A 27,930-nucleotide genomic window follows, 5' to 3' on the forward strand; every position below is an offset into this window, starting at 1 on the left:
CCCCGGCACCCCTCTAATTTCCCAAATTCGCATGGTGTCCTTTTTTCCCCTAACCACCTCTAGCCTGATGCCAGTTCATCCTTTTTCCGCCACCAAATGGCATTTTTTCCACTTTTCATTTTCGGCTAACCCTGAATATTCCTATTACATTCACGAGAATCTCTCGAATCTAATCAAAACAATTGGCGTTTTTTCTTTTTTGAAAAGTATCTCTCCTGCAAAGCACCATGAGAGATATAGCTTTGATTTTGGGAGAATAGGGCACCCTCTTCTCCGTCATATATTTTAATAACTACTGAATGGAATAACCCCAGAACCCTCTTGGAAATTGAGTGAATGCTTTGTGCCCAAGTTATTTTGTACCTGTTCCAGTTCCATCCAGCGGTTTTTACTATGCGCTGCGCAGACATCCAGACTTTTTCTCTATGAGAAAATGAATGGCGAGTAGGCCGAAACAGCGTTTTTTGCTTTCTTCATAAATGTTTCATTTTCTAACAAATCTTTCCCTTAATTTACAGTCTGGGAGGCACCTTGACCAGTCTTTTGTTTGCAAAATGTCAGTCACATATGTCATGCGTGTCAAAGGTTATTAGAAAATAAATTTTTGGGTTGCCTATGTATCTTAATACTCAACTTAACTATATATATGTATTACACGGCCTGCGGTAGCGCCTGCGTAGTTATGGTTAAGTTGCTTATCTCATAGGAGGAGCACTTTTTGGGCTGCTTATAACTTCACTCCCCCTGGACGAATCCTCACCATACTTTGCAAAAAAAAAGTATATGGCCCGCTCTGAATTTCTTTTGGCAAGTTTGGTGAGGTTTCATCGAGGGGGGCAACGTTATAGACGAGGTCCCAACATTTTTTTTTCCATAGACACAACGGAAGAGTCCGGCAGCGAGTCCAGTCTCCTTGGACCCCGGTGGATTGTGTTTGGTGCTTGTGTTTGGTGCTCCTGTAGCTTTAACAACTAAAGACTGTTTACACAAGCTGAAAGCGGCGCACAGCGCCAGCGTGCAGAGTCCACCAGCGAGTCCAGTCTCCCTGCAGTACCTGCTGTTTACTCTGCTCTGCTTCATTCCTTGGACCCCGCTGGATTGTGTTTGGTGCTTGTGTTTTGTGCTCCTGTCGCTTTAACACGTAAGGACTGCCTACATAAGCTGAAAGTGGTGCGCAGCACTGGTGGACAGAGTCTGGCAGCGAATCCAGTTTGCCTGCCGTATTTGCTGTTTACTCTGCTCTGCTTCATTCCTTGGACACCGCTGGATTGTGTTTGGTGCTTGTGTTTGGTGCTCCTGTAGCTTTAACACCTAAGGATTTCCTACATAAGCTGAAAGCGGCGTGCAGCGCTGGCACGCAGAGTCCGGCAGCGAGTCCAGTCTGCCTGCAGTACTTACTTTTACTCTGCTATGCTTCGTTCCTTGGACCCATCTGGATTGTGTTTTGTGCTTGTGTTTGCTGCTCCTGTCGCTTTAACACCTAAGAACTGCCTACATAAACTGAAAGCAGCACGCAGCACCGGTGCACAGAGTACGGCAGCGAGTCCAGTCTGCCTCAGTCAGCTGCAGGCAGATGTGGCTGATGTCGTTGTTGCTGTTCGTTGGCTATAAAAAGGTAAGCCACGCTTTCAAAGTGATTATATCATGAGTGCCTGTGTGATCGCACTACTTCTCTTGACTTCCTGAAGCAGTGTCAAAATAAACGTTGTGAAGGATTTACCAGCCAATGGTCCCTTAACACAGCAGATGCTGCGCGGCCGTACCCAGTCAGACCCAACCTTGGAATTATGTAGTTTGGATAAATGTTTGATGAGCTCAAAAATTATTACTGAGGCAAGGGTTGTGCCACTTGGTGTGGCCAAGGAGGGTGTGACAATCCCAGCGCCTGAGAAGATGGCTGTCTCAGGTGGTCAAACCCCTCCAACCTTGCTGATGATGTCATCTTGCCCCCAGTCCGCTGATACTAGTGCCTCTGCACATCTATCTATTCAACGAGTGCACCCACAACAGAAAAAGCCACATATCCAGATAAAGAAGTTGGTCACGTGAAAGGGACTGAAAAAACAGATGTCACAGATGCTGAAATGCTAGAGGCAGACATGCTTATTTCCGATTCCAATGTAAATTGCGACAGTCTACTGGACCTTGGAAACGATGACGCTGTACTCGTCAATGGTGCATCACCGGGTGCTACAGCCATTATTGGTAATGACGATTCTATCGTAATAAATAATGGCTCACCTCACGAATCTTTCAGTATTGCGACCTCGCCAAACTTAGAGTTAAATTCAGAGCAACCTCAAATCTGTCAAGTGGATTCAGAGGTGTGTCAGCCCTCGTTTCTTATTGACCTGCAATAAGTCAGGCCTTGGCGACCCATTCGCCAGTAACATCAGTGATAAATTCACAACGCTGTTACACCCGACCATTGAATTCCCAGATTGTAGTGAACCAGTAAAGGCCTATCCATCCGCATGTTCGATGCGAGGACACAAGGTAACTCTTGTTTAAGGACTGCGAGTATTGGACTGGGCAAGTGAACAGCCATAAACCAATCGATACCTGGCCGCAAGGGAGGCTCGCCTCACGGAACGGTTGAAGGTGGACTTTTTAAGACTAAGAGATAGGCTAAAGGCCACTATTAGCTCTGGGGAAGTTCCACCACCAGGCATTAATATCTCAAGGCATCTTCAAGCTCAATTACATAGGAATAATGAAGAGTTTCTTCTATTAAACGAACAGCGACCAGTAAAACACAGTCTTTCCAAAGCCCGGACAAGCACTCCACAGACAAAATGAAAGAATTCTTTATATTGGACAGAGTGACAAGTGATAAAGACCATAAACAAAAAACGGTCAAAAAGAGCAATCAAGCTCTACTCCTCCACACCCACCAAATAGATTGACAAACTCTCCTTGCTCCAGATCGAATGAACAAACATCTAACAACAAAGAGCAGCTTTCAGTTGCAGCCGGCCTGCAAATTCATAACAAGGTGCTTGCTGCAACTACAATTGCAATGGTGCCGTTTGTAAAATTGTACGAATCAATACACAACTCACTACAAGACCAAGGATTACTGTTGGCAACCCTGAAATCAAAGCTTACTGCTCTGGAAACATTCACTGAGCAAATCCAAAAACGATTGGATTATGAAGCCGAAACTTCACTGAAATGGAACAACAGGCTCAGCGATCTCGCAAGACATGAGATTGCAGGGAAAGCTGAATTGGTGGAGGCTGTGATCGATTGTACAAAATGGATGCGGCACAACTTTCACAACAGGACCTCCAAAGAAGCAGCGAATGCCATCAAGAATGTTGATGCACGAAGCGCAGAGAGGAACAGCGTTACAGCCGCACAACCAATCGTGCTGGCTATAAGAACTGAATCACAAATGGAGAAAACAGTTTGTTACAGCCAAATCTTCAGCACTTTAGCTAGAAACTTAACGTTCAACATTTTTTCCAAATTTACTAAGCCTGTTCCCACAAATGTGTTGACTAAGAGCCGCAAGCAAATCGAACTGCTCAAGAAGATTCATAAGGAACTTGACAACCCCGCCACCGGTACCTTTGTTTGAGAGAAACGCTTCTCTGAACAAAACCAAGATTACTGTCAATAATGAAACTTCGAAGTTGCCCCAAGTGTTTGAAATTGGCAATCCAATTCAACATTGAAAAGGAAGGTCAAATGGACTCACAGGGAATCCGACGACAGAGAACCTCTACTGAATTTGAACCTGAAATTCACTGCAGCACAAGTTGATCGTCAAGGAGTCAATCCCAGCAAATCCTGAGAAAAACGAACTAAACAAAGATGTGTGCTGAGCAAACCTCGCCTAGAAAACATTGCCTGTAAAAAAAATGAAATAAACTTAAACAAGCACAACATAATGAAACTGCTGCCTTGCGTCCCAACACTAAGGGCCTCATCACGAGTTGGGCGGTAACGCTGGCGATAATAGCGCTGGCGCTATCTGCCCTACCGCCAAACCCACCGGCTCTATTAGCGCCGGATCACGGGGTTGGCTGATTTGGAATTCCCCATTCCCCACTGAGCCCATTCGGGAATCCCCCATTCCCCATTGGGCTCAATGGGGAAATTTTGCGCTCATACCGCCGGCAGGAAATCCGCTGGCGGTATGGGCACGAATTCTAGGCGGATTTCCCCCCAGCTCAGAGCTGGGGAGAAATCCGCCAAAGCCCTAATTTGGCGGACCTTTAAATCCGGCGGTAACAGCGCTACCGCCGGATTTAAGGGTTACAGCCAAACTCGTGATGAGGTCCTAAGAACTATAGTATTGGATGATATTGCAATAGTAGAATACGTCTCTGAATGCAGATCCGACTGTGTATTCCTACATGTCAACTCAACAATAATTGAAAATACTTTGATTTCTGCTAGTCACGACCTGCTGTCTTTTGGATACGAGTTAACCTTGTATTTTGATACACCTCACAGTCAACCCCAAGTCAATCAAGATCATAAATCGCCAGAAGTTGGATTCCAAAACAGGAATGATAAGAGACTTACCATACTTACAAACAAGACCACAGAGCATGAGCGTTGTAGCATCAAGCAAGCCAATAGAGAGGTGTCCCCTCGAAGCAAATCAGCGCAAACAAGGTGCCGTCGACTGAGTGACAATTAGCAAAAAAGCCCTGACCTTTGCCACCATGGTTCATTACTATCATGGAACACTCGCAGCTTTAAACATTTATTCTGCGAGAGTAGGATAAGGAAAGAATGCTATTCAATTATCTGTCTTCAAGAGGCTTGGTTGGGCGACCTCCCATTAAGCAACGGATATACGATCTTGTTGAATGCTGCTGGTAAAAATAAAACTGGTCGGCAATTCTCTGGTTTAATCACGACGATTAAAAACAACAGAAGCTGGAACGTTGTACTAGCATCAAACCCGGACTTATTTGTTCAAGGTACAGTGCTTCACTCAAACCTTCGACAAAATCTAGGAATGGAATACCTTCTTATTCTAAATGTCTTATGGAATCCGGCCATGATCTCATCTATGAAGTTCATAAACTCGGTAACGCTGATAATGGATGAATGTATTTTGGAGTTTAAAAACATCCACATTTTAGTTTGTGGTGACTTCAATTTATCATGGTTCAATCAGTATGGGCAAAAGAGAGACATAAAAGGATTGCAAGGTGATTGAATGCATATGCGTGCCAAACTCTATAAAGATGACATTTCTATAAGGAACTGTGAAATGCTAAATGGCCAGGTTGCTGGGGATATCCCGGCGCATCCCACGTGGTCCAGGTCTGGCTGTAAAAAAAAACATGACTATATCGGGGTCTCAGCAAACTTGTCTTCACTAATAACAAAGTTAAAGGTTCGGAAAACTGAACAGAATGACCACGATGCAGTGTTCGTGACTTGGCAATCTGAACCATCTGCACCTGCAGTCAGATACAGTTGTAAACTGTTGGTTAACCAAGGCCGAAATTGGCTTCGGCTGAATAAAAATGCGATCACTGAGGTCTGGAAAAACTTTGCATCACAATGGGAACGCAAAAACAGCTGTCCTGACTATGCATCCTTGTTGGAGCAATACCAATCATTACAAAGTGGATCAGATTTGATCGACACTGCAACAAATACCCATTTAGCTTAAAGTTGGCAGTGGGAAAAAAGAAAATGGAAAAAAATATTAGAGCTTTAAAAGCACACATTACGCACAAGAGCGGGATGGCCATAAAACAGCACCGTCAAAAGTACCGAAATTGGCTAATTTCGTTCAAACATATGCGGGACCAAGAGAGTGCTGAGGAAATGCTAAAATCAATTCATGCTCACCACAGCAGAGATACCTGGACTATTATAAACGGAGGTTCTCTATCACAGAAATCAACAATGAGCAATAACGTAAATGCTGCAACATGCGTGAATCACTATTCAACTGTCTTCAAATCAAGTCTGGCAAAAGACACAGCTGATGATGAAACAGAGCATATCTCGTGGAAATTCCAAGTCAGCAAAGAAGACATAGTGAACGCAATTGTAAAATTGAAGAACTCTGGTGCGGCGGGACCAGACAGCCTCTCTAACATTATGCTCAAAAAGCATAAAGAACAGTGAGCATCCTTCATAGAAAAACGTTTTGCAGAGATTTCAACGACAACAAAAATTCCATCATCATGGCAATCATTGGTAGTTGTGCCCATCTTCAAAAAAGGAGTGAGAAATGACCCAAACAACTACTGTCCGATTGCTCTTCTTGACGTCATCGGCAAGATGTTCGCCTCTTTTTTACAGCAAAAACTGTCAAAGTGGGCCGACGAAGTTGGCATTCTAGATTGCAGACAAACCGGATTCACCAAAGGTGTTGGCGTCGAAATAAATCTAATGCTGATAAATCTGCTAAAGCTAGAAGCCATCAAAGAGAAGAAAAACCTATTCCTTGCCTTTCTAGATCTTCGTCAGGCATTCAACAGCGTGAACAAGGAGACCCTATGGACAAAGCTTAAGAATTGGAACTGTCCTGCAGAGATTCTATAACCGATAAAAATGCTACATTCAAATACATCAATAAGAATTAGATTAAATTCAGAGGGAGACCTTACCAAAATAATTCCAACAGAACGTGGGGTCAAGCAAGGTTGCCCTCTTGCAGCTTTACTATTTAAGCTATATTTGGCAGATCTACCAATGGCCTTTGTAAAGTGTAATACCTTCCCACCAAATGTAAATGGTCAACAGCTAACTTGGGCAATCTACGTGGATGACTTAGTGCTGCTAGATACCACACAAATAGGTTTTCAGCACCTTTTGCAACACCTGATTGTATACTTGGGAAACAACGATTTACAGATAAATGTGCAATAGTCGTAAATCATGCCATTCGGTACAAACCTCGGAAAAAGAGGGAATCTATTCAAATGGTTTGTTGCAAACGAACATTTATAGAAAATAACGTCTATTTATTATCTTGAAATAATGTTCAATAAATCTATTAGATAAGCAAATTGAACCCTTGATCTCAGAAATAGAATGAAAAATCCAACCCTCAAGGGTATGAAATTACATGCTCACTATGGGAAATTTACCATCCAGCCTGTTCTAATGTTTTATCGCCAAAAAGTGCTGGCCACAATCATGTTTGGTGAAGCCGGGCTAAACATCAGTAGATCTGTGTGGGACGCGCTGGAAGGACAGTTTTGGCGCAAAGTATTACATCTACCAAGATGTGTGCCCAAGGAGTCCATACCATATGAACTTGGGCTGTAGTCCATGTATGCAACGGTGCTATGGAAATCTATTTCAATGTGGAGAAAAATGTCATTAATGTTGCCAGCTCCTGCTTACAGAATTTTTGCACCTTCTGCTGCAAGACCCGCAAATGGATTGCTGAAAGAATGGTCCTCGAGGATTTGTGTCCAATTCGCCAGCGCCAACATTGGCATAGAAATACTCTTAAACAGTCGCTGCGCAGCAAAGAAAACCTTGTCCTTATGTGATTGGATTGCAACCTTAAACAAAAGAGCGTCTTACAAGATGACACTAAGTCTGGGTGGTGAAGCAAGAGGCGTGAAAAGGACCGCCAGATATTTAGGGAAGTTCCAAAGCAGGTATCACAGAGACCAATTTTTACGCCTGCGTTTAAATCATTACCATACGAAGAGTTACTGTTTATTAGACAGTCTCCTGAAGTTTTGAATGACCTATGTCGATGCAGTGGACAAGTAGTGGAATCGGTCAAACACCTGGTTATCGAGTGCCTAGAAATGATATTCCAGCGAAGTTAGTTTTTGATGAAATTTGCACCCCAAAACGATGATCTAGAGACATTGTGGGGGGCAATTCTATCTGGCCAAAATGTTTTGTTAACCTGTGCAGTTATAGATTACCTCAACACATCTTGAAGAGGTGAAGTGGACTGATAAAGCCTAAACTAAGGACTTGATGGTGGGTTGTGATGAATAATGTCAAATGTAAATGTGAAGTGATAAACTAAGAAATGTACTAATAATTAAAAAAAACAAATGGAAAAATAATGTTGCTCACGCCTACAGCCCAAACAGCTGGACCGTTTTTTACCAAATTTGTGGCAACTTGGTCCCAAAAACATGCTTTTGTAAATTTGGTGTAAATTCGTCTCATAGCTTTCTTTAAAATGGCCTAAAGGTAGGTCAAAAAAATGTGTGATAACTGGGTTTGGCCCGCAGACCCACTTCCCTGTTCGGTCTGCTGACAGGCATCCGATTGGCCCATAGGGCGACAATATGACAGACATCTGGACGCGCCCACTGATTGGATGGTGAAAAGCGTGAAGTGCATCAGATTTTTGGACCGCCCGCCATGTTGGATTTGCGGACAGCGACCGGTGTCCACGGACATCGTAGTAAAAACATATAAAAAATACAACATTGCACTTGTCAAACTTATCAAACAATCTCTGGGGAGCTGAGGGGTTATGGGGATGGGATGGGGCCTGGCCGTAAGAAGCCAAAAAACGGGTGTTTTTTACCCCCGAAGTCCGCAAACTGTCCACATGTTCAAGTGGCAATCCTGTGATGTTCGGGAACACTTCAGATGTTCTGCGACATCTATGCCTATTTCTGCATTACAGGGTTGGTGAAAAGCAGTTATTGGATGGCTTATAACTTTGGAGCCACTCAATTAAACTGCATGACATTTTGGAATTGTATTCTAGACCCGATTGCAAAGTCTGGTGGGATTCTGTCAAGAGGGAGCAAAATTAGAGGGGGGGGGCAAAATATTGTAAAGGCTTATAAATATGGTGCCATTTTGCGAATCTACACAAGTTAGCAAACACATTTTAGATCAAGATACAAATGTTTTTGTAATGTTTGGTGGGATTTTGTCAAGAGGGGGCTAAATTAGAGGGGGATCTCAACATTTTTAAATGGCTTATAACTTTGTTGCCGTTTGATGAATGTGTACAAAAGTCTCCAGAAAGATTATAGACTCAACCTTGAATGGATTTTGTCAAGTGGGTGCTAAATTATATGACTATTGTAGGTACATACATTTTGAGAATTTTTAAAAAATAAAACATGGGCGGATATCCAGCAAACTCATGTAAGGAGCATTGGCAAGGTCCTTAATGCATGGTTTTGCAAATGTGCCCATGTTTTATATTTTGATAAGTGTCATAATGTAGGTACAAACAATAGTGATAAACCTTTGGTGACTGAGGTATACCCTGAAAGCCATGGACAGTGGCAAGATTGTCTGGGTCATGCCATACGGCCATGACCAGGACAATCTGGCTACTGGCCATGAACACGAGGGATGATAAATGGGGTTAAAGTGGCCATGTCCACCTGGGACCGGCTATGTGGTAAAATGATTAAAAAGTGAGATAGGTTTGAAAGGGAAAATAAATTGTGCTTGTGGCAATATGACCATATGGTTCTCTCTTCGCTTTCGGCAGGCTGCCATGGAAAAGGAAGAGGGGCTCTGTATGGAGCCCGCCTTCGCTTTTCATGGTGGCCATCTTGGAAAAGGATTTTCCTTCCTGCAGCGGGACGCCGCAGGCGTCTCAGTGTTGGAAGACATTATTATTGAGATCATCAGAACATCAAACATCACAAGACATCTAAATGGGACAAACCGTAGAATAGCATTAAAGTCTAACCATGGGCGTTCACCAGAACCAAAGTTGTGTATTCAAAACAAAAGCAGAGTCTTGACCACCAGTAGACTGTGCAATAAGGTGGGACAATGCTCACACATGCCCCACAAAACTAGACATCGACAGAGCACTGCAGATCCACAATCTCAATTACAGGGAGTTCAAGATTGGGCAGCTGGCACAGAGAATATTTCAACACGTGGACAGGTAATTGAAGGTAATAGAGTAAATGTACCTCCTTTCAATGCAAGGAAAGTGAAAATAATGATATGATAACCCAATTAAAGTACCAATTTAGACAAGGCCAAACAGGGACCAAAGACGGGTTGACAAGAGAAGAACCAACCCGACCTGGTTTACAATTATACACTTTGCCAACGTGCTTAAAAAAGGGATGGAGAAAGACAGAGCAGTGAACAAGATGGGAGGAAGCAGGCATGCTACACTCCATACACTGTGGGCAAAGGGAGACTGCTACCTGGACTGAAGTAGCCTACCTGCTGGTGGCAGCCCAGCAGAGGCTCTGATGGATCCAAGGCAGAGACTACACCACAAGGAGGTGGGGAACTCTGCAGAGTTCCACCTCAGCAGCCTGAAAGGAGATGAAAGGCTTGGATGCTGGACACTTACAAGAAGATCCTAAATTGAGAGAATCCTAAAAGAGAGACCCCTGGTGGGAGGGTCACATTACTAACTGCCTGACAAAGACCGAGAAAAAGAGGGGGAATAAATACTCTTTTCATTCAGTGAAGGCAGCTATAAAGTGAGCAGGGAAGAAAGTCACTAACCCAAACTAAAGAGGCAAGGGAAGTAGTGAGTACTTTGGCCTGTAGCCATGCACCCAAAACAAGCGAAGGAACACAGAGAGGACCAAAGAAGAGAAGGATCGTGGAGTGGCCCATAGAAGGACATTTAAATGCAAACCCGAAACTATTACCACTTAATAAAACAAGCTAAACTCCAAGAAATTCCTCCTTGGTATAATTGCTTAGATTTCTATCTGTGGTGTTAGAGTGTTAGAGTGGGATGCAGATCTCTGACACAATGGCACCAACCATCACCAAAATACTGACAGAGAATCAGCTGACGTGTCCGATTGCCAAGCTACCAGGGTGAACACCACCAGCTGCTGCCAGCCTCGACATTTTTAGCATAAAATAAATGTGCAACCCGACAGGAGGAAGGATGAACATTAGGACCGGGTTTGCCGTCCAGTTACCTGCCGTATGTCGCTTAGCAGTCCCTCATTCAGTGAATGTAAAAGTGGGCGTTATTGGTAAGGATTACAGAGGAGTGTTGCAAGTAATTCTGAATAATGACAAGTACGATGATTATGTCATATAGGTTGGTGACCAGACAGCCCATCTTATTTGTGAAGTCATCATTAGCTTCAAAGCAGAATAAGTCACCTCTCTGGAACAAATTATGAGAGGTAGAAGATGTTTTAGCTCCACATCAGTGCCACAGGTCTCTCCGTCCAACACCTCTAACCGTCCACTATCCGAAACAGACTTGAACATCTTTGAGACACCCCCCATCTTGCTAGTGCACAACAAAATTACCAAACATTAAGAGTGCCTTCTGGCTTGTTATCTCTGTGGCCAAAAGGCTAAAAAATGAAGGTCCCTACAATGTGGAAAATAGCAGCCTTTTGTATAGGATGGAGGACATCTTAAAGGGAGATGGGAAGTCGAGATGCAAACTGTTGATTACCACCCCTTTTCAGAAGGAGGTAATGGCCATGGCATACCATCATCTCACAGCAGGACACCAAGGTAACTGGAAGACCTGGATCATGTCCTTTAGCTGGTATTATTGGCCTGCATTGTATAGCTTCTTTAAAAAGTGCATAACAAGTAAATGTCTAGTCAATATAGGTCCTGATGCTGTGTGGAAAGGTTGTTCAGAGGATATGTTAAAACAAAACTGTTGGTTGTTCTGTTTCATGAATAAGACTTGTAAGACAAATTAAAATTAAAATAAAATAAAAAAGAAGTGCATAACATTTTGCCAAATCTGCCAGAGGAACACTATTGGCCCTGTCCTAAGAGCACCTTTCAACCCCTGCCAACAATTGAAGTACCACTCTCAAGAATTTCAATGGACAGTATTGGTCCCCTGGAACCATTGAAGCAGGGAAATAGGTATATCCTCTTGATAATGGATTATGCCAATCCATCTAACAAAGCTTTCCCAGACGTAACACCTCATAACAAACCTTAAAACATCTCCACCCCATTTTTTCCTAGGTGGGATTCCCTGCAGAAATACATACAGATCAAGACAATATTTTCTTATGGGTGAAGCCAAAGTTCCCCTATGGATTAAAACCTTGAGAACATCAGTTTACTATCCCCAGACTGATGGCACAGCAGAAAGGTTTAATAAAACTCTTAACACTATCTTGAAGACGTTAGTCAGCGAGGATGGTAAAAACTGGGACGTCTTGCTTCTGTGGGCCCTATTTTACTTTGCAAAAGAACCCTGAGAGTTCTACTGACTTCTCACCATTTGTGGACATTTCTATTGGACAATCCTTGGAACATTTCTGTTTTGAAGCATAGGGCTAGCCAAGGGGATAAATGACCAGTTAAGAATAGGTTTAAACTTTGTTCTCCACCACCCATGGACATTTGTTTAATAGAATAGTGTGTTCCTAGAGAGACAGAGACTGGTTAAGGCTAGGTTTAAGACTTTTATGTTCATTAGAAGTGGCCTCAAAGGCTGGAGGGGCATTCAAACCAGGTTGTGGAGGGGAGTAAATGGAACGGTCACCGGGGACAATGCATAAGTAGACATACATATGAACCTCGATACCTGGGGCCCTTTAAGACGAGGTAGAAATACTTAGAGATAGATGGGAATGCAGAACTTACTCATACAGCAATAATCAAACTGACTCAGGAAGTTGGCTAAACTTAGTACTGTTTTATTAGCAATTATCTAAAACAGGGAGTTACAACAGACACTACGATCTCAATGTATTTCATAAAAAACAACATTCTTATACTAAAAATGTGTCACCACTCACGTCATACTATGTGGCAAACTAAGAAAACCTACTTGGGGATGTGATAAGCTTAAGGGGAACATCTTGGTATACGTTCCATACTGACGGGGGTTGTGATTGGTCTCTACTATCAGGTGGACAACTAATCCCTCCTCTAGTGCAAGTCATCTTCATCATCACAAAATACACAACAATCTATTTGTTACACAAACTATAGGGCTCTTTGATACGTGGCCCTCTATAATTGGTTGCCATGCTTGTACCCTTCTGGAATATTCTACTTGCTATCAGCACGCAAGCTGGTTGCCCCAGATGCTAGGAGGGTTGGCCTGATCATGCCTCCCCACCCAATTAGCCCAACATCTATAATCACTCCTATGGTATGCCATTAAATTAGGCTTTAAACCTGGCCTTGTAGAAGCTCACTTTGCCTGAGAATAAAAGGGAGTGTGGCATGGTCTTATCTTCTTGTTTCGGTGTAGCTCGACCCAAATTCTATTTTGATCCGATCATGTTTCTGAAGACCATGTTTTCGAGCTCTTTGTTGCATACAATACTATTAAATTATGAACTCTTGACTCCTTCAGTGTTTTTCCATTCCACCTCAAACCGAAGTTTGTTTCTTTCTCACGCTCATGTAGCTTCTTGACAGACAACCAGGCTCACAGTTGCCTAGACTCTTGGTGCTGGGGCAGCCAGCCTTTCTTGAATTCTCCCTCGCCACCAGCTTTTTTCCAACTTCGCCATACTCAAGCCCTTTCCATTCACAGGGTTGAAGTTTGCTAAAGTGCATTGTGGAACACCTATATTCTATATATGCCTAAGTATACACATTGGCGCATCGCTGCAATCTAGTCACTGCGCAGCCAGCCTTAGGATCACTTCATCTACTTGCGTTACAGCATCTGTACAAGGGTAAAATGACTTTGCATTTTCTTCAGCGTTTCTTTGCACAAGCATCTTCATTTCAATCCCGAAATGTTGCTTAACTTTGACACCTCTTCTTCAGATCTTACAGAATGCTTAGATTCCTCTTCCATTTTGTCTTTTTCTAGGTGCTTCAGTTTTGCTTTTCATGACGTCACTAGTCTTCTTTCTGGTCCATTTTCATAACTTCTTCCGGGACTTTGTTCAGAAGACCATAATTTATTTGTGAATGCATATAGAGTTTTCTCAGCGGATATCGTGTCTCAAGAATTCTTTGCAGTATAGGCATTCTCAATGGTAGTGCACATGTCACAATTTCGGTTCCCAACATATAGGCAACATGGGGGCGGTGCTTCTGGTAGGCATTTGGCTCCTCCTCTACACTCCCTCCTCTGGGCGATTCATCGACCACTCTCTCACCAGTCTTCACATCTAGACATCCTCGTCTGAAGAAATGCTTCTTTGGAGTCCTAATCTTTATGACTCCTTTCAGGCATCTTGCTGATTTCACATGCTCATCAACACTCCAGGTCATAAGACGGTACTGTCCATTCGGACTGCAGTAGAACCATATTCCCACATACTTCTTGTGGTTCTTCGGATACCGGAACTGTGTTCCCTCTGGCACATGAATACTGGCCTTTACATAGTCTCTGATTTCCTCATCTGTCAGCACTTTAGGTTTGAATCCTGATTCGACATCAGTTACGATTTTCATTCCTACTGCTTTCTTCGCAGTCTTCTTGCATTGTGTGATTATTATCCTGATCTCACAGAACCCAAACATGATCATCACCAACAGGGCTCCCAGGAACTTGAAAAGGTTCACCATCCATTGTGGAACCCATGAGAAAATGGACGCAACCCAGCTCAGCAATGTCTTCCACTTCGTCTCCCATCTTGACATGTAGGTTTATCAGCATCGTTATGGCCTCCGTCAAGGTGCCATTCTCATTATTGTGAGAAGGTATGAATGTGCAACATGATTCTCTGATTTTGGCACAAACACGTCCATCCATAGCTGTAATCATATCCAAGACATATCTATTCTGAAGAGTCATCAGTCTTATGGCTCTTAGCTCTTCTTTTATGGCATTAAATCCCTTTATGGTGGTGTTGATCCTCTGCAGAAGCTCCCATCTGGTTATTTGTAACCACTTGGCATTTGCCATCGCCTGGATCCCAGGCATAAAGATAACAGTAAAAACTGAAGCAGTCTTGCTGAACAATCTGTGTTCATATGGAATAGCATCAAAGGCCTCTATCGACTTGGGTGAGAAATGATTTTCTCTCTTCATTCGATCAAGGAGTTCAGCAGATCTCTTCTTCCTCAGGCGGGCATCTGCTTGCAGAAACTCGCCAATGTTCAGATCACTCTTTGGGATCACCAATGCTGATACATAAACAATCACAATAGAACACAGTAGAACACAGTCCTCCCCAGTCTCTGAGCAGCTTCATGTATGCTCTGGATCCGCAGGTCCAGTAGTGATCCATTATCACCACTGTCCCATCTTTCATTCCTGGTACATCAAAAATTCGACTGCATTGTTGATTCTCTCCAACTTTTCTCGTGCCATTGTTTCTGAAGCATAGCTCTGTACTAGCCATATGGGCCTCCTTTGTCTTCAACTCATGTCAGAACCTTTGCAAGCCTCGGCCAGGGAGGTTTGCATCCATTTTTCACTCGTTCGATAACTGGCTTATGATGGCCAGTTACTGCCACGGCTCTGCACATGATTATGATATGATATGATGATATGGCATTTATAACGCACCTATACACAAGTGTTTCAAGGCATGACGAGGCATGGGAGGGGGAACAAGGGAGGACAGACAACGATCCTACTAGGTCAGGTGTCATTCAGATCGCGCAAGTGCATGGGAGGGGGAAGGAGGAGAAGTGCGAGGGAGAAGGGGGAGAGGACAGTGCTGCACATGGGATAAGAACCAAACAAAATAAATAAAGATAAATAGTAAGTAAAAGTACGTCCCACAGGTGGCAAGTGCAAAGAAAGTGCAGCCATCAGTTGTCAAGTGCTGGTGGTGGTACGGTAGGGATACAGAACCAGTCCCCAAGTGCTGGGGAAGCCGGGAAGGCAGTGCAGGAGTGCGACTGGCAGGGGAAGGGACCTGGGCCCCGAGATCAGAGGGTGACCAGGTAACCAGTGCAAATTCAGTGTCAGCCAGGAAGTCAGCAAGGGAGAGGAGGAGAAAAAGCAGAAGCAAAGAGAAAGGTTTTGAGGTGCTTCCGCAATCGAAGCTGATACTCCTCAAATTTCAGGGAGGCTGTTCCAGAGGGAGGCACCAGCCAAAGAAAGAGATCTACCACCAACTTGTTGCTTGGAGAAGCGGCTGACTCTGAGGGAGTTTGAGGTAGATGAGCGAAGAGCTCGAGAGGGAAGGTGTTTAGGGAGAGAGTGTTGAAGGTATTGAGGCCCCATTGAGGCCCCAGGCCCCAGAAGGCCTTATGGATGATGCAGAGGGTTTTGAACTTAATCCTTGCAGCCACTGGGAGCCAGTGCAGAGATTTCAGTCCTGGAGAGATTAAATCCCTGGGCTTGAGGCCAAGGGCAAGTCTCGCAGTTCTGTTCTGGATAAGTTGCAGAGGGCGGAGAGTAGAAGCAGGCAGATTTAGAAAGAGGCTGTTGCAATAGTCCAGCTTAGAGAGAATCAGAGCTCTGAAGACAGTGAGCTTCTGGGGGAAGGAGAGGAAAGGAAGTATATCTCTGATGAGGTGCAGCTGGTAGTGTGACTTCATAGAGATGTCAGAGATGTGAGGAGAGAAGGAGAGTGTAGAGTCGAAGATGACCCCAAGGTTTTTAGCCTTGCAGGTGGGAGCAGGAAGAGGGCCAAGGGAGGCCGGCCAGAGAGCTGAAGGGAAGGAGGGAGCGGGTGTGCTGATGAGGAGAATCTCAGTCTTACTGGCATTAAGGCAGAGGTCATTGGCAGCACACCACTCCTGGATAGCAGACAGACAGTCCGAGATGAGGGAAATGGAGGAGGAGGCAGAGGGTAGCCTGAAGATGAGCTGGGTGTTATCTGCGTAGCAGTGAAAATTGGGGCAGAGAGCGGCGATGCGGTGGGCCAGGAGTGCCAGGTATTGGTTGAACAGCCAGGGAGAGAGGTTAGACCCCTGGGGGACACCACAGGTAGAGAAAAAGATAGCAGAGAGGTCCAAGTTGGACCTGGGAAGGTTGGTCGGAGATGAAAGAAGTCAGCCACACCAGAGCCTGACCGGTGATACCCAGGTTATCACAGAGACGGTTGAGCAGGATGGCATGGTTGACTGTGTCAAAGGCAGAAGAGCGATCAAGCAGGATGAGAACGCAGGGGGTGTTAGAGTTGAGGTTGGAGAGCAGGTCTTCATGGATGTTCAGGAGAGCAGTTTCCGTGCTTCTGGCATCTCTGAAGCCAGACTGGTGGTCATGAAGACAGCCGACAGATTCAGTGTGGAGATTGAGCTGGGAGATGGCCAGTTTCCCCAGGAGCTTGCCCAGGAAGGGAGTGATGGAGATTGGGCGATAGTTGGCAGGGCAGGAGGGGTCGGCAGTGGGTTTCTTGAGAAGGGGGTGCACAAGGGAGTGCTTCAGGGGGGATGGGAAGACTCCAGTGGCAAAGGAGTTATTGCAGAAATCAGCCAGGGCAGGAGCCAGGGAGTCAATGTGGTCCTTGATGGTTTTTGAGGAACAGGGGTGAACCTGTTTCGACAAGACTTTCATAGATCGGACTTGTATAGCAACCTTGTTTGCAGAGAACAGGGGAAAGGAAGAGAAGGAGGGAGGAGAGGTGGCTGCAGAGTGGCCAGAGGAAAAGAAGGGAATGGGCGGAAGGGGTGGAAAGGAGGAGAGAGAGGACAGGATGTCCTGAGTTTTAGAGATGAAATGTGAAGCCAGTGCCGTGCAGAGGGCCTTGGAGGGGACAGGAGAGGTAGAGACTGCGGCAGGATTGGCCAGTTCCTTGCAGATTTTAAAGAGTTCGGCCGAGTTGTTAGATGCCGCAGAGATGAGGGCTTGGATATGCGCTCTCTTCTTGGATAGAACAGAGAGCCGGTATTGCCTTTACAGCAGGCGGCAGGCCAGTTTGTCAGAGGATGTACATGAAGCATGCCATTTCCTCTCGGCCACCCTACACTTGTGTTTTAGGGTGACGAGGTCGGAATCATACCAGGAGTTGCACTTGGCTTTGGGCTTCAGGTGGATTCTCATGACAGCAGCAAGGATATCAAGAGTATCAGACATAGCTGAGTGGAGCGTGGAGAGGGCTATGTCTGGAGGAGAGTCAGCCGAAAGGGGAGAGGGGATGAGAAGGTGGCAGCGAAAGCCTCAGCTGACACGCGCTTCATGGGTCGGATGACCGAGAAGGTGGGTGGCAGTGATGGAAGTGGCTTGGCCTGAGGGGTAGGGAGGGTGAGGTGGGAGTCATCTGGAGAAAGTACTGTTCTCCAGATTTGCATCTGGCCTCTTTCCTTGCAGCTTCAAACTTCTTCATCAGTTTTTCCTTGGCAATTGAGCTTCCTGTTTATTTCCCATCTGATTCCAGCTACCCTCATGCCAGCAAGCCAGGCTGATCATATCTTATCACATGATTTCTGGTGTGTGTTCTTTCTCTTGTCTTCAAATCTTGGACATAATCATCTTCATCTGGGGCTGACCATTCTGTCACCCATACCAAGGATGCCGTTCGACCGTGGAACAGACCTCTTGTATGACAGAGTGCAAGGTGAGTCAGTTAATGAGCTGTTTGAACATCTTTCTCAATAGCTATGAATATTTTAGACTTATCCATAGCATAAGGTAAGAGAGCACATACATAGCCATCCTCCTTAGAAGGTCTTTTCCCCACTTCTTTCATGTGCAATTACCACATGTTATGCCCCAAATGTACTGTACTATCTAAATAATCATTTAATTCATAATCATCCTCCCTCGCACTTAATAAGGTTACAGGCATCACCGGCTTACCAGATACATTCCTGGTGCCACAACAATGCTTCTACACTGATGAACTGCTTTCCTTTTTAGCCTTCACCACACTTCATCAGACACTTCCCACATTATGACTTTGCTGGTCTGGAATAAAAGCTGGTTAAGAAATGCTGGTAATTCTGGCACCAGACTATTTTCTGGAACGGCGAAACACACGTTTGCTGGTGTGGGGGGCAGGGATCACCCAGCAGGCTGACCTTCCGGTAGATCAGGCCCCAACCGGCAAAGAAATGCCTGAATCACCGGCAACATTAGTACTGGTGCCTGTGATTCAGGCAATGCCATCCCATAGAGTCCTATGGGTGTGTGTCCATGGAATGGGAAATTACCGTCGTCTCTGCCGCCCGTAATATCCTGGTAATACCAGGATATCTGGCGGCAGAGACGGTAGGGCCAGTTTATGGTACCCTTCCAGAATTATAGTGGGGTACCAGCAAACTTGCAATAAGTTGCCTTGAAATCCTTTTAATCTTTTTTGAGATTGTTCGAGCTATTCAATGGCAGCTTGTGGACTTAGATTCTTCTCTGTCCATTACCTTTCTTATGCATTATTAGTACCGGGATTGGCCCGGGGGGTGGCAGCCTCTCAGCCAATGAGGAGGCTCGGAACCGGGGCTTTACCAGCGGTCCGAGTAGCCTCACAGCTGGAGCCCACCATCTTCCCCTGCCGGGGAATGAGGTAAGTGGTGTCCCACTTTACCTCTCCCCTCTCTCCTCCCCCATCCACAGAATTCTCTCCCCCCATCCCCACTTACCTTTGTTGAAGTCCATTTCGGGAGCGGATGTGCTGGGAACACTTCTGTCCCCAGCGCGCCCGCTCCCAATCTGCGACAAGCCGTCATGGAAAGGAAGAAGAGACTACACGCAGCCCCTTCTCTCCTTTCCATTGCGGCCATTTTTTTGTAGACTTTTTCAATTGTTTTCAATGGCCGCCATGGAAATGGAAAAGGGACTTTGTTTTCCCTTCCCCGGTGGCACATTTCTCTCCCGTAACGCTGGAGTGTTTCGAAACATAAAAAAATACTTTTTGTACCCCGGTCTTATGGGCCGGGATACTAATAGCAATAGGCCCTGAGTATGGGGGCATTACCACTTCAGGTGGTGTAACTTTGGGCCCCCGGGCATTACCTGAAGTGGTAATGCCCCCCATACTCAGGGCCTATTGCGTAATTAAAGATTGTCACAGAAATACCTGGTTCTGATTCATAAAGCTGGAATCTGGCCCATAAGAGCCTGCGACACAGACGCTGGGGGCCTCGTTACAAGGTTGGCGGTAACCTGCCGGTGCTACCGGTGCTACTTGCCGGTTGCCGCTGACCTTGTAACACCATTCCGCCACCTGAGATCCTGGTGGCCCGGTATGTCAGGTGGCGGGAACTGTGACTACCCATTCCCTTGGAGTCAGATAGGGGGACACAGAAGCACCGGCACTCATGCCAGGTCAGAACTGCTGGGAGCATCGGCCCCTGCAGGCATTCTCGTAGTGTGGCTGCCCTAAAACGGTGCTGATACATTGCTACCGGCACCCTTATTTCTGGACCGCCAGACTTGGACTGAGACCCCCTGTCTCTTTGAAGAAAATATACAACATTCATGAAAATAATTTGTTTTTTACCAGAAGCGTTCTACTAACGGAGCCCCAGCTTACTCAGACATCTCTTTCCTCATCATCCTCCAGTTGCTTACAGCCCCCGCACTCTGTTTTAAAATTGCCATCATCCTCCCTCTTATTATCAGGATGACTAGTTCGGAATGCACAAAACCTATTACGTCAGAGTCGAAAATGTGTCTATTAAAGAAATCGACTCAAAATCAAGCAATCGTAGGTAAGACAAATATGGCCCTTCATTCCGCTCCGAGGACTTAAACATATCAATCAATAATTCACAGTAGTTGCTTCTGCAGGGGCTGAGCCGATAAGCCCTGGCATACATCATCCAGCGTCATTAAAGCCACCCCGTAGTGCTCGCAGCAACAAATACATTGTTTATTTAACTCTGATAAGTATATCATTAATTTTGATCAAGGATCATTATTAGGTCATGCAGGATTGGATGGAGAATGAAGAAAAAAATGGCAGAGCAATAACACACTTCTTGCTGCTGAAACAGGGTGTTAAAAACTTTATTGCACAACCAGCCTTAATGATACCCTGATAAAACTAACCCTGGATGGCCTTAGAGATCTCTTCAATTAACAGAGATGATCCCAAGAATCACGCAGAATACATTAATAGTTAGATTTGATGGATTTATTCCCTACCTCTTGCTCTAGTTGTGACATTCGCCTGAAAAAAGGTCATATTCACTGCTGGCCTTAATGAACCGGATGCAACAATATTAATTGGATGTTAGGGGCATTTTCAAAGTCCAACGGGTACCATACAGGCAGGTAGTCTAGGTAGAAGTAGCACCTAAAGCATAGACCTTGAGTATTTATGAAAGAAATGTTTGGTGATGAACCTTGTTGGCATGTGCGGGATCCATGGCAACCATGACTGGCAAAACGCCATGTTCAGGAAGTATTGGTGACATGAAAAGGGAGTGAGGATGCCATTAACTCTGCTTCTGTGATTGGATCTGGCAAAAAAGCAAAGGGTCTATGTATGCATCATCTACCATTCCCCAGCTCATCAAAGCAACTTTGGTTAAAAAAGGGTGGAGCAGCACAATAAGGAAATAGAAAAAGGAACAAAAGCAAGTGAAAAAGAAAGGGTGTTGAGCAGAAGTGGAAGGGGGTGGAAGATTGTATCTGTTGGGGATACAACACCAAGTGTAAAGGAGAATATTATGGGGAATCCCTGCACTCCCTCCCTATCACTACCCATATTCGCTGATGCGTCTGATAATAAGGAGGAGGATGAGCAAGGTGCCAGGACGCACCACCTGATTTTGGAAATGTGTGATGCAGAGGAAGAGAAGGAGGACAGTGCTGCAATTACAGAGACAGGAGGGCAAGACACATCTATAGTTCCACTGTTCAACGTGGACTTCCAGACACCGCGTGGCAGATCTGAAAGTACAAAACATCAGCCTGTGGCAGCCATTTCATCAACTCAGCTAGAGGAGCATAATAAGATATGGATTCTTGGCCCACCAAGAACATCTAACGTGTACAATTGCTTCAAACACAACAAAGAATGACAACATTTTGCCGCCTGCACTCTGTGTAAGAAAACTATATGCTGTGAAAGGCTAAGATCCATGTGGATACCACATCTTTGAGGTGCCATAAGATGCGACCTCATGCACAGGTCTGGGATGAATCCAGAAGAACGGTAACGCAGCCTTCTTTTGAGTAGCTTGTCGCAATACCACCTTGGCCCTCATTAGGACCCTGGCGCTAAGGGGTTTGCGCCAGCGTTAGCTGTGCCGACCCCTTACCGCCAACTACGAGTTCCCATAGCGCCATGGTCATTTTTCCGCCCGCTTTTTGCGGGCGTAAAAATCCATGGCGCTATGGGACCTCGGTGTTAATTACGCCACCGTAGTGTACGGTGGCGTAATTAACACCTTCCCCACTCCCATTGAGCCCTATGGGGCCGAAATGGGAATGGGGAAGGGTAAATGGGTCAATGGGGACTTACCGCCCCGCCGACCTCGGAATGGGGCGGTAAGTCCGCCATCCGCCATGGCGTAAAGGGACTTTGCGCCATGGCGGAAAAGTCCGCCGATGGCGGAAAAAATCCGCCAGGGTCGTAATGAGGGCCCTTGAGGCCATACTGCCACCTTAGAAGACACTGCTGCTTTGTCATAGCTCTAGTGACTAACTGCGGGGTTGAGTGATTGTAAAAGTATCAGGTGCTATTGGCATTTGTGGCATTGCAGCTCTGTTCCTGAAACCTGCCCCAGCCATTTTATAACCTCAGTAATGACCAGAGAGCCAACCTCCAGCGAGGCAGACATTATTTACCTCTTGCAATAGTGTATACAGGAGAAAAGATGCTCTTTTGATCACAAACGAATGTACAATAGATAGGAAATCAGATTTGATGGGAAGCAGTGAGCTTCTTACAATGGGTTGAGTTTGAGGGGCATTCTGACAAGGTTGTGGAGGGGAGTAAATGGAACAGTGACTGAGGACAGTATATAAGTGGACATACATAGATTAGGGACAACCAACATTTGACATTTTTAAGTACAGATAGGCGGTACGGCCAGCTGTGCTCAGGATGTGACCATGATGGGTGACCATGATGGGTGAAGTGCTAGAATGAAGGCAGAGGAAGTGAGAGACAGAGGCAGGTTAGATTAAGTGTCAGGGTTAGTGTTAGAGTAGGAATTATGCTGAGGCTAGGGCAAATAGTGTAATGGCTTGGATGAGTGTTAAAGAAAGGGATGGGAACATTGGAAAGGGCTTGTGATGTTGGCATAGGATAGGGGTCAGGATAAACCTAGTGGTAAGAGAAAGGTAAGCATTAGGATAAGTGTTAGAGTTGCAGTTAGGGTAAGGCTAAGGTTAGGAGTAGAGAAAGGGTTTAGGTTAGGACAAGGGCTATGTCATTGGTGGAGAGCTGTTGATGGGGTTAGAGTTAGGTTCACTGTTAATTTTCTGTTGATTTTGTATTGTGTAACAGGCAAATAAAATGCTTTAGAACGGTGAAGTGTAGTAATTAGATTTAGAGGTGGGTTTAGGAACCGAGCTAGGATGAGTGTGGAGGTTGCATTAAAGGTTTAGACCATTGTTAGGGTTACAGCATTGCACTTTTGTGCATTATGAAATTACTTATTTGGCGACCCTATTACTGGCAAAATGTTTACACTTTGCATTGATTGTAAAGAATGACTTTTTGCTGGCTCTATTTTCACATGGCTACATTTGTCTGGGAACATTTTCACATAGAACCACCAATCATTGCACATACACCTGGTCCAGTCAGAATAAAAAGGCTGTTTCCTCAGTCTGGCTCAGGAGAAGCAGGTGTGCAGCCGTTCCTTGCAAAGCAGCCAGAGCACAGCCATGTAAAGTCAAAGCGACATGAGAAGAATCAGAGTGGCCACGGGACTGAAAACCTTGCATAGACCAACGACCAAGATATGGTTAGAAGGAAACCCTAGCCCTTGCGGAGTGAGGGCACTGAGGGAGAGGCTGACCCAGGGGGAGAACCACATCCAGGGAATGCACCAAACAATTTTAGAGAGTCAGGGAGAGAACCAAAGCCTGGGAAAGTGGCAGATCCTGAGCGAGAGAACCAGACCCCGGAAGGGAGCCAGACCAGGGACAGGGAGCCAACTTGACCTTGGGCTATAGAGAGAGAGAGATCCAGAGCCGCAGATAGAATCCAGAAAGACTGGTGAGGGCTATATCTCAGATGCTGACAGCTGTCAGAGTGCACAGGGTACAAGTTGTCAAGAGCCTGCTAGGGGCTATAAGCCACCCCCCGGTGAAAGCCATAGCCTGACAGAAAGAAGGAGATGGCTAGCCTGCCTTGAACTTTAGGAAGGCGACCCATGGATAAGAGCATAACTAAATGATAATAAGTTAAGAAAGAAACATGATGTGGATTTGATTGGTGTGAAGAGAACCATGCATGGTTATGCGGCCAAGGACTCATAATTAGACGAGGGAACTGTACTCACACTTGGACACTAATTCTTATTAGAATAGACGTTTACACCTGTTTTGTTGTACCTCCATCCTAACACTGTTAGCCACAGCTTTCTCTCTTCTGCTGTAGTTTACAACCCCTGTCCTGCAGGAGGTCACCCTCACATATGCATGCTAACCCAAGGATTCGATAAACCCATGGGAGTAGTATTGAGCTCTGACAGGGAGGACCAGGATTAGTTGAGAGACTTTAGAGATTATTCCTGCACTCATGTTTGTTCTGGCTCTTCCTGCTCACCATACGCATAGCAGAGTCAAGTAGGCTATCCTGTTCCATTATTCTCTTATATTCCCATAAACATTCATCTAGTCCTTCATAGTGTGCAATGTGGTGAGGTCCCATCCTGGAGGCTGGTAAATGGGGTGACAGGGACCATGGGGGGGCTATGAGAGAACACCTGCTCCATGATGCCAACCCTCCAGGAGGTATGTGGATGATCCCCGCTTTAGGTTGATTATTGAGAATACGTTTGGTTGCGGGAGAATTGGTTGCTTTTTTTCTTTTGACTACTCGATTTTGCAGCATATATATGCAGGGGAAGACCACCCACAGCCCCATCCCCTTAGTACCCTTACATCAATTACTTCCCTAAACCCACTACACACATATATATATATGGAGCAAAATTGGGCAGAAACTTGCGATGAATTCTCTTGCGACCAAATTGGTCACCTAGTAATCTGCCAATCCCTGATCCCCATGGCTTCTCCCCATTCACAACCTTTGTACTTAGGCCCATTGCATGAACCAAAATAATGATCAGACCGGGACTTCAGTTAATGGAAGTGTCACCCAAACATCACAGTTTGTGAGCCGTGCTTGTATTCTCAGAGCACAGAACGAGAAACACATGCACTTATGGTTATCTGCAAATTGGATCACAGCCATGAATGCAAATTTAGCAGGTACTCACTGTCACAAGTCAGACAGATAGGAGTGTGAACCTCCACAAGTAACAGTATAGGGTGAGCAGGTGACTAGCACTCCAAATGGAGGGACCCGTGGACGAATCAAGCAACCGCCATGATGGGGTCACTGAAATCCAAGATGCAAATTTTAAAGACTATCAAGCAGCATTTAGTCATCATCTGCCAAACGTGCGTAGGAGGAGGAGAGGTCCACCATCATATCACAACCTAAATCAATAACCTGTGCAGGTATCCCCAATCAGAGACAAAGCCTGTAGTAGGGCAAAATAGGGGAGGTTGGGGATGGATTAACAGTGCAGAAGTGGTAAACAAGGAGAAAGGGGGAAGGAGGAGAGAAAAAAAGGTAATGGTTGGTGGGAGACCTAGACTGAAGAGAAAGTAAGAAGCAGAAGGGAAACAAAGAGATTTGAAGAGGGCAAAGCTAGGAAAGAGGATGATGGAGGAAGGGGGGATTAGAGGGGGAATTCGATAATGGACAGAAGAATGCAGGGAGGAGGCTGGAGTAAACTAGAGAAAGTAGGAAGAAGAAAGTCAACAGTGGCAGAGATTGGGTAAAACGTAAATCACAGAGGTGGTAGTGGACAGTGAAGACCACAAAGTGAAATCAACATTAGCCATGCAAAGTGGGCCAAAGGCTGGAAGTGGTGCTGAGGAGCGGAGACCAGTGGGGCCAGAGCTGGGCTGCAGCCAAGAGACCAGGACTAGTGAAGCTGAAATTGAACCGTGTGTGGAACCTTGTTGAGGCAAAGCTTATGAGAAGATCTCAGCGGCGGTGAGGTTCACATAAGAAGCTGATCCAGGATGACTCACTGAATCCCAGCCTCTACACCACTATTGGCTGGGGCGCTTATACATAGACTGCAGTTTGACCATTTTCTTGGGAACGATGGGAAAGAAAACAAATATCTTCTGAACGACAAGTGACTATAGTCAATGAGTTCCAGGGTGTGCCAGCAGCCGCTACCTCCTGAGGGGTTTATGAACCTACGAGTTCCAGAAAACTTCGAGTGACTTTGCACACCTTCTCACCAGAACTCAATCCTGACTACGAATTGCTGCAAAGTGGAACATTTGGACTAAGAACTACTGCCCTTGTCTCAAGGTCTTTGTTTCCCTTTGATCACCCGCACTGTTGTTAGAGAGCCCCTCCTAGATCATACTCCCACCGTGGTATTGTCTAAAATATACTCCTTTATATTATTTGGATTAAAGCGCTATATAAAAATAATAAATTCAAATACAAATGTTTTACTGTGTTGCAACGATTTAGCCTTCAGTCTGTGACAGTAAATAAAGATGTTCAATCTTATCTTGCATGTGATGTGTGTTCAGTCTCTCCCAAGGTCGTGGCTCCCATCAATGACCAGTTGCAAAGTCATGGAGCCAGGATGAAGTTCAAGAAATCTTAGCAGACTAGCTGGTGGTGTAACTGTCACTGCACATCCTCTTGAAAGTATTCAATGCAATGTGCTGTGTGGCACAGTCTTCAAAAGCACATTGCTGGCGCGCAGTGGGCCAAGTGTGTGGCTGTGCGTTTTGGTGCTTACCGATGCCCTGGACGCGCATGTATCCAGCTTGCCTTCACTTTTCATTGTACACTGCGGAGGAAGAGCGTGCCGAAAGGCAGAGTCAGCACAGTCTTCAAAGGCACATTGCCGGCATGGAGCATGCGCTGTGTGCGGCTGTTTGTTTTGTGGTCTGTGGGCAGTGAACACCGCCAGGCTAACGCTCTTCTTCATCTAAAGGCACCACAGTGTACAAATAAGAAAAGCATTTCGTGTTTATCTTTCTTGGTTTATTTTCTGTTGGGCCTCCATATCTCTGCTAATAACATTGGCACATTGGACTTGCCTTCTGAACTTGGGTTTCGGAAAAAATGCCCGGGAAAGCAGTTTCCAAAAATGAAGCAAGAGTTTATAATCTACGGAAAAATAAGCCTTCCAGTAATCTAGCAAAACAACCAAAGGAATTGTGTGTCATCCAAAATGCCTCTCAGCCCCCCTTGGAGGAGGGCTCGGTTCGACAGATCACTGTACCCAGGGGTGGACTGGGAACTAAAAGAGGGCCTGGAAATAATTACTGGGGACCAAAAGAGGCCCTGGAAATTAAGTTCAAAGTGGCCCCATGTTAGACATTTTCAGCAAGTCCAATGCTTTTCCTATGAGAAATACCACACAAAAGAGGCCCAGGGTGCAGAGGCCCACCGGGAAATCTCCAGAGTTCCCAATAGGCCAGTCCACCCCTGACTGTACCTGTTAACAAACAAGGACAAATTGCCCAATTCTTCCTTGTTGAGCAAACTATGGCACCAATTCATAGACCTCAGCAGGAGACGTGCATGAGGTGGCAACAATGGATGCTGAGAGATCCGTGTAAGCAGGGACCTGTCGATGTTACTAGATCTCTGCTATTCTCTGCAACCTAATGCATGGCGGGACAGCGAGTCGATTAAAACTCCCCCTGTTCTTCTTCCACTCATAGAGGCAGTCCCGGTGGCAATGGGGGTGGCAATAATGATCGGTTATCAGCATCCCCTAATCTATACCTGGACTCCATTAATGTGGCAATAAGCCATGAGGTGGTGGGCCAATACCGCCCCAGGTAATGCCCCCGGGGCGAGCTGTAGGCCCGAGCGAAGCGAGGGTCTTAACAGGGCCCCGAGGGCATTACCACGGGCGGTATTGGCCCGCCACCGAGGGGCTTATTGCCATTAGTACCCCGGCCCGTTAGACCGGGGTACTTATTGCTTTTTTTTCTGTTCCGAAACACGTTTCGGAACAGAAGAAGAAAAAAAGAAACGGCAAAAAAAATGGCCGCCGCCATGGAAAGGGAAAACGTAG

The 27,930-nt window shown here is 45.5% G+C and overlaps 1 long non-coding RNA gene across 1 annotated transcript in view; it reads left to right on the top strand.

Annotated features, from left to right (window-relative positions):
* The first annotated feature begins 1,043 nt into the window (after positions 1-1,043).
* Positions 1,044-27,930, top strand: part of LOC138473618 (uncharacterized) — a 65,360-nt gene continuing 38,473 nt past the window's right edge. Inside the window, exon 1 of the long non-coding RNA XR_011268816.1 lies at positions 1,044-1,615. This is a non-coding gene — a long non-coding RNA (uncharacterized lncRNA). The remainder of the gene's footprint in view (positions 1,616-27,930) is intronic.

Source organism: Ambystoma mexicanum, chromosome 8, assembly GCF_040938575.1.
Source record: "Ambystoma mexicanum isolate Mex_15411 chromosome 8, UKY_AmexF1_1, whole genome shotgun sequence".
NCBI classification, from domain to species: Eukaryota; Metazoa; Chordata; class Amphibia; order Caudata; family Ambystomatidae; genus Ambystoma; species Ambystoma mexicanum.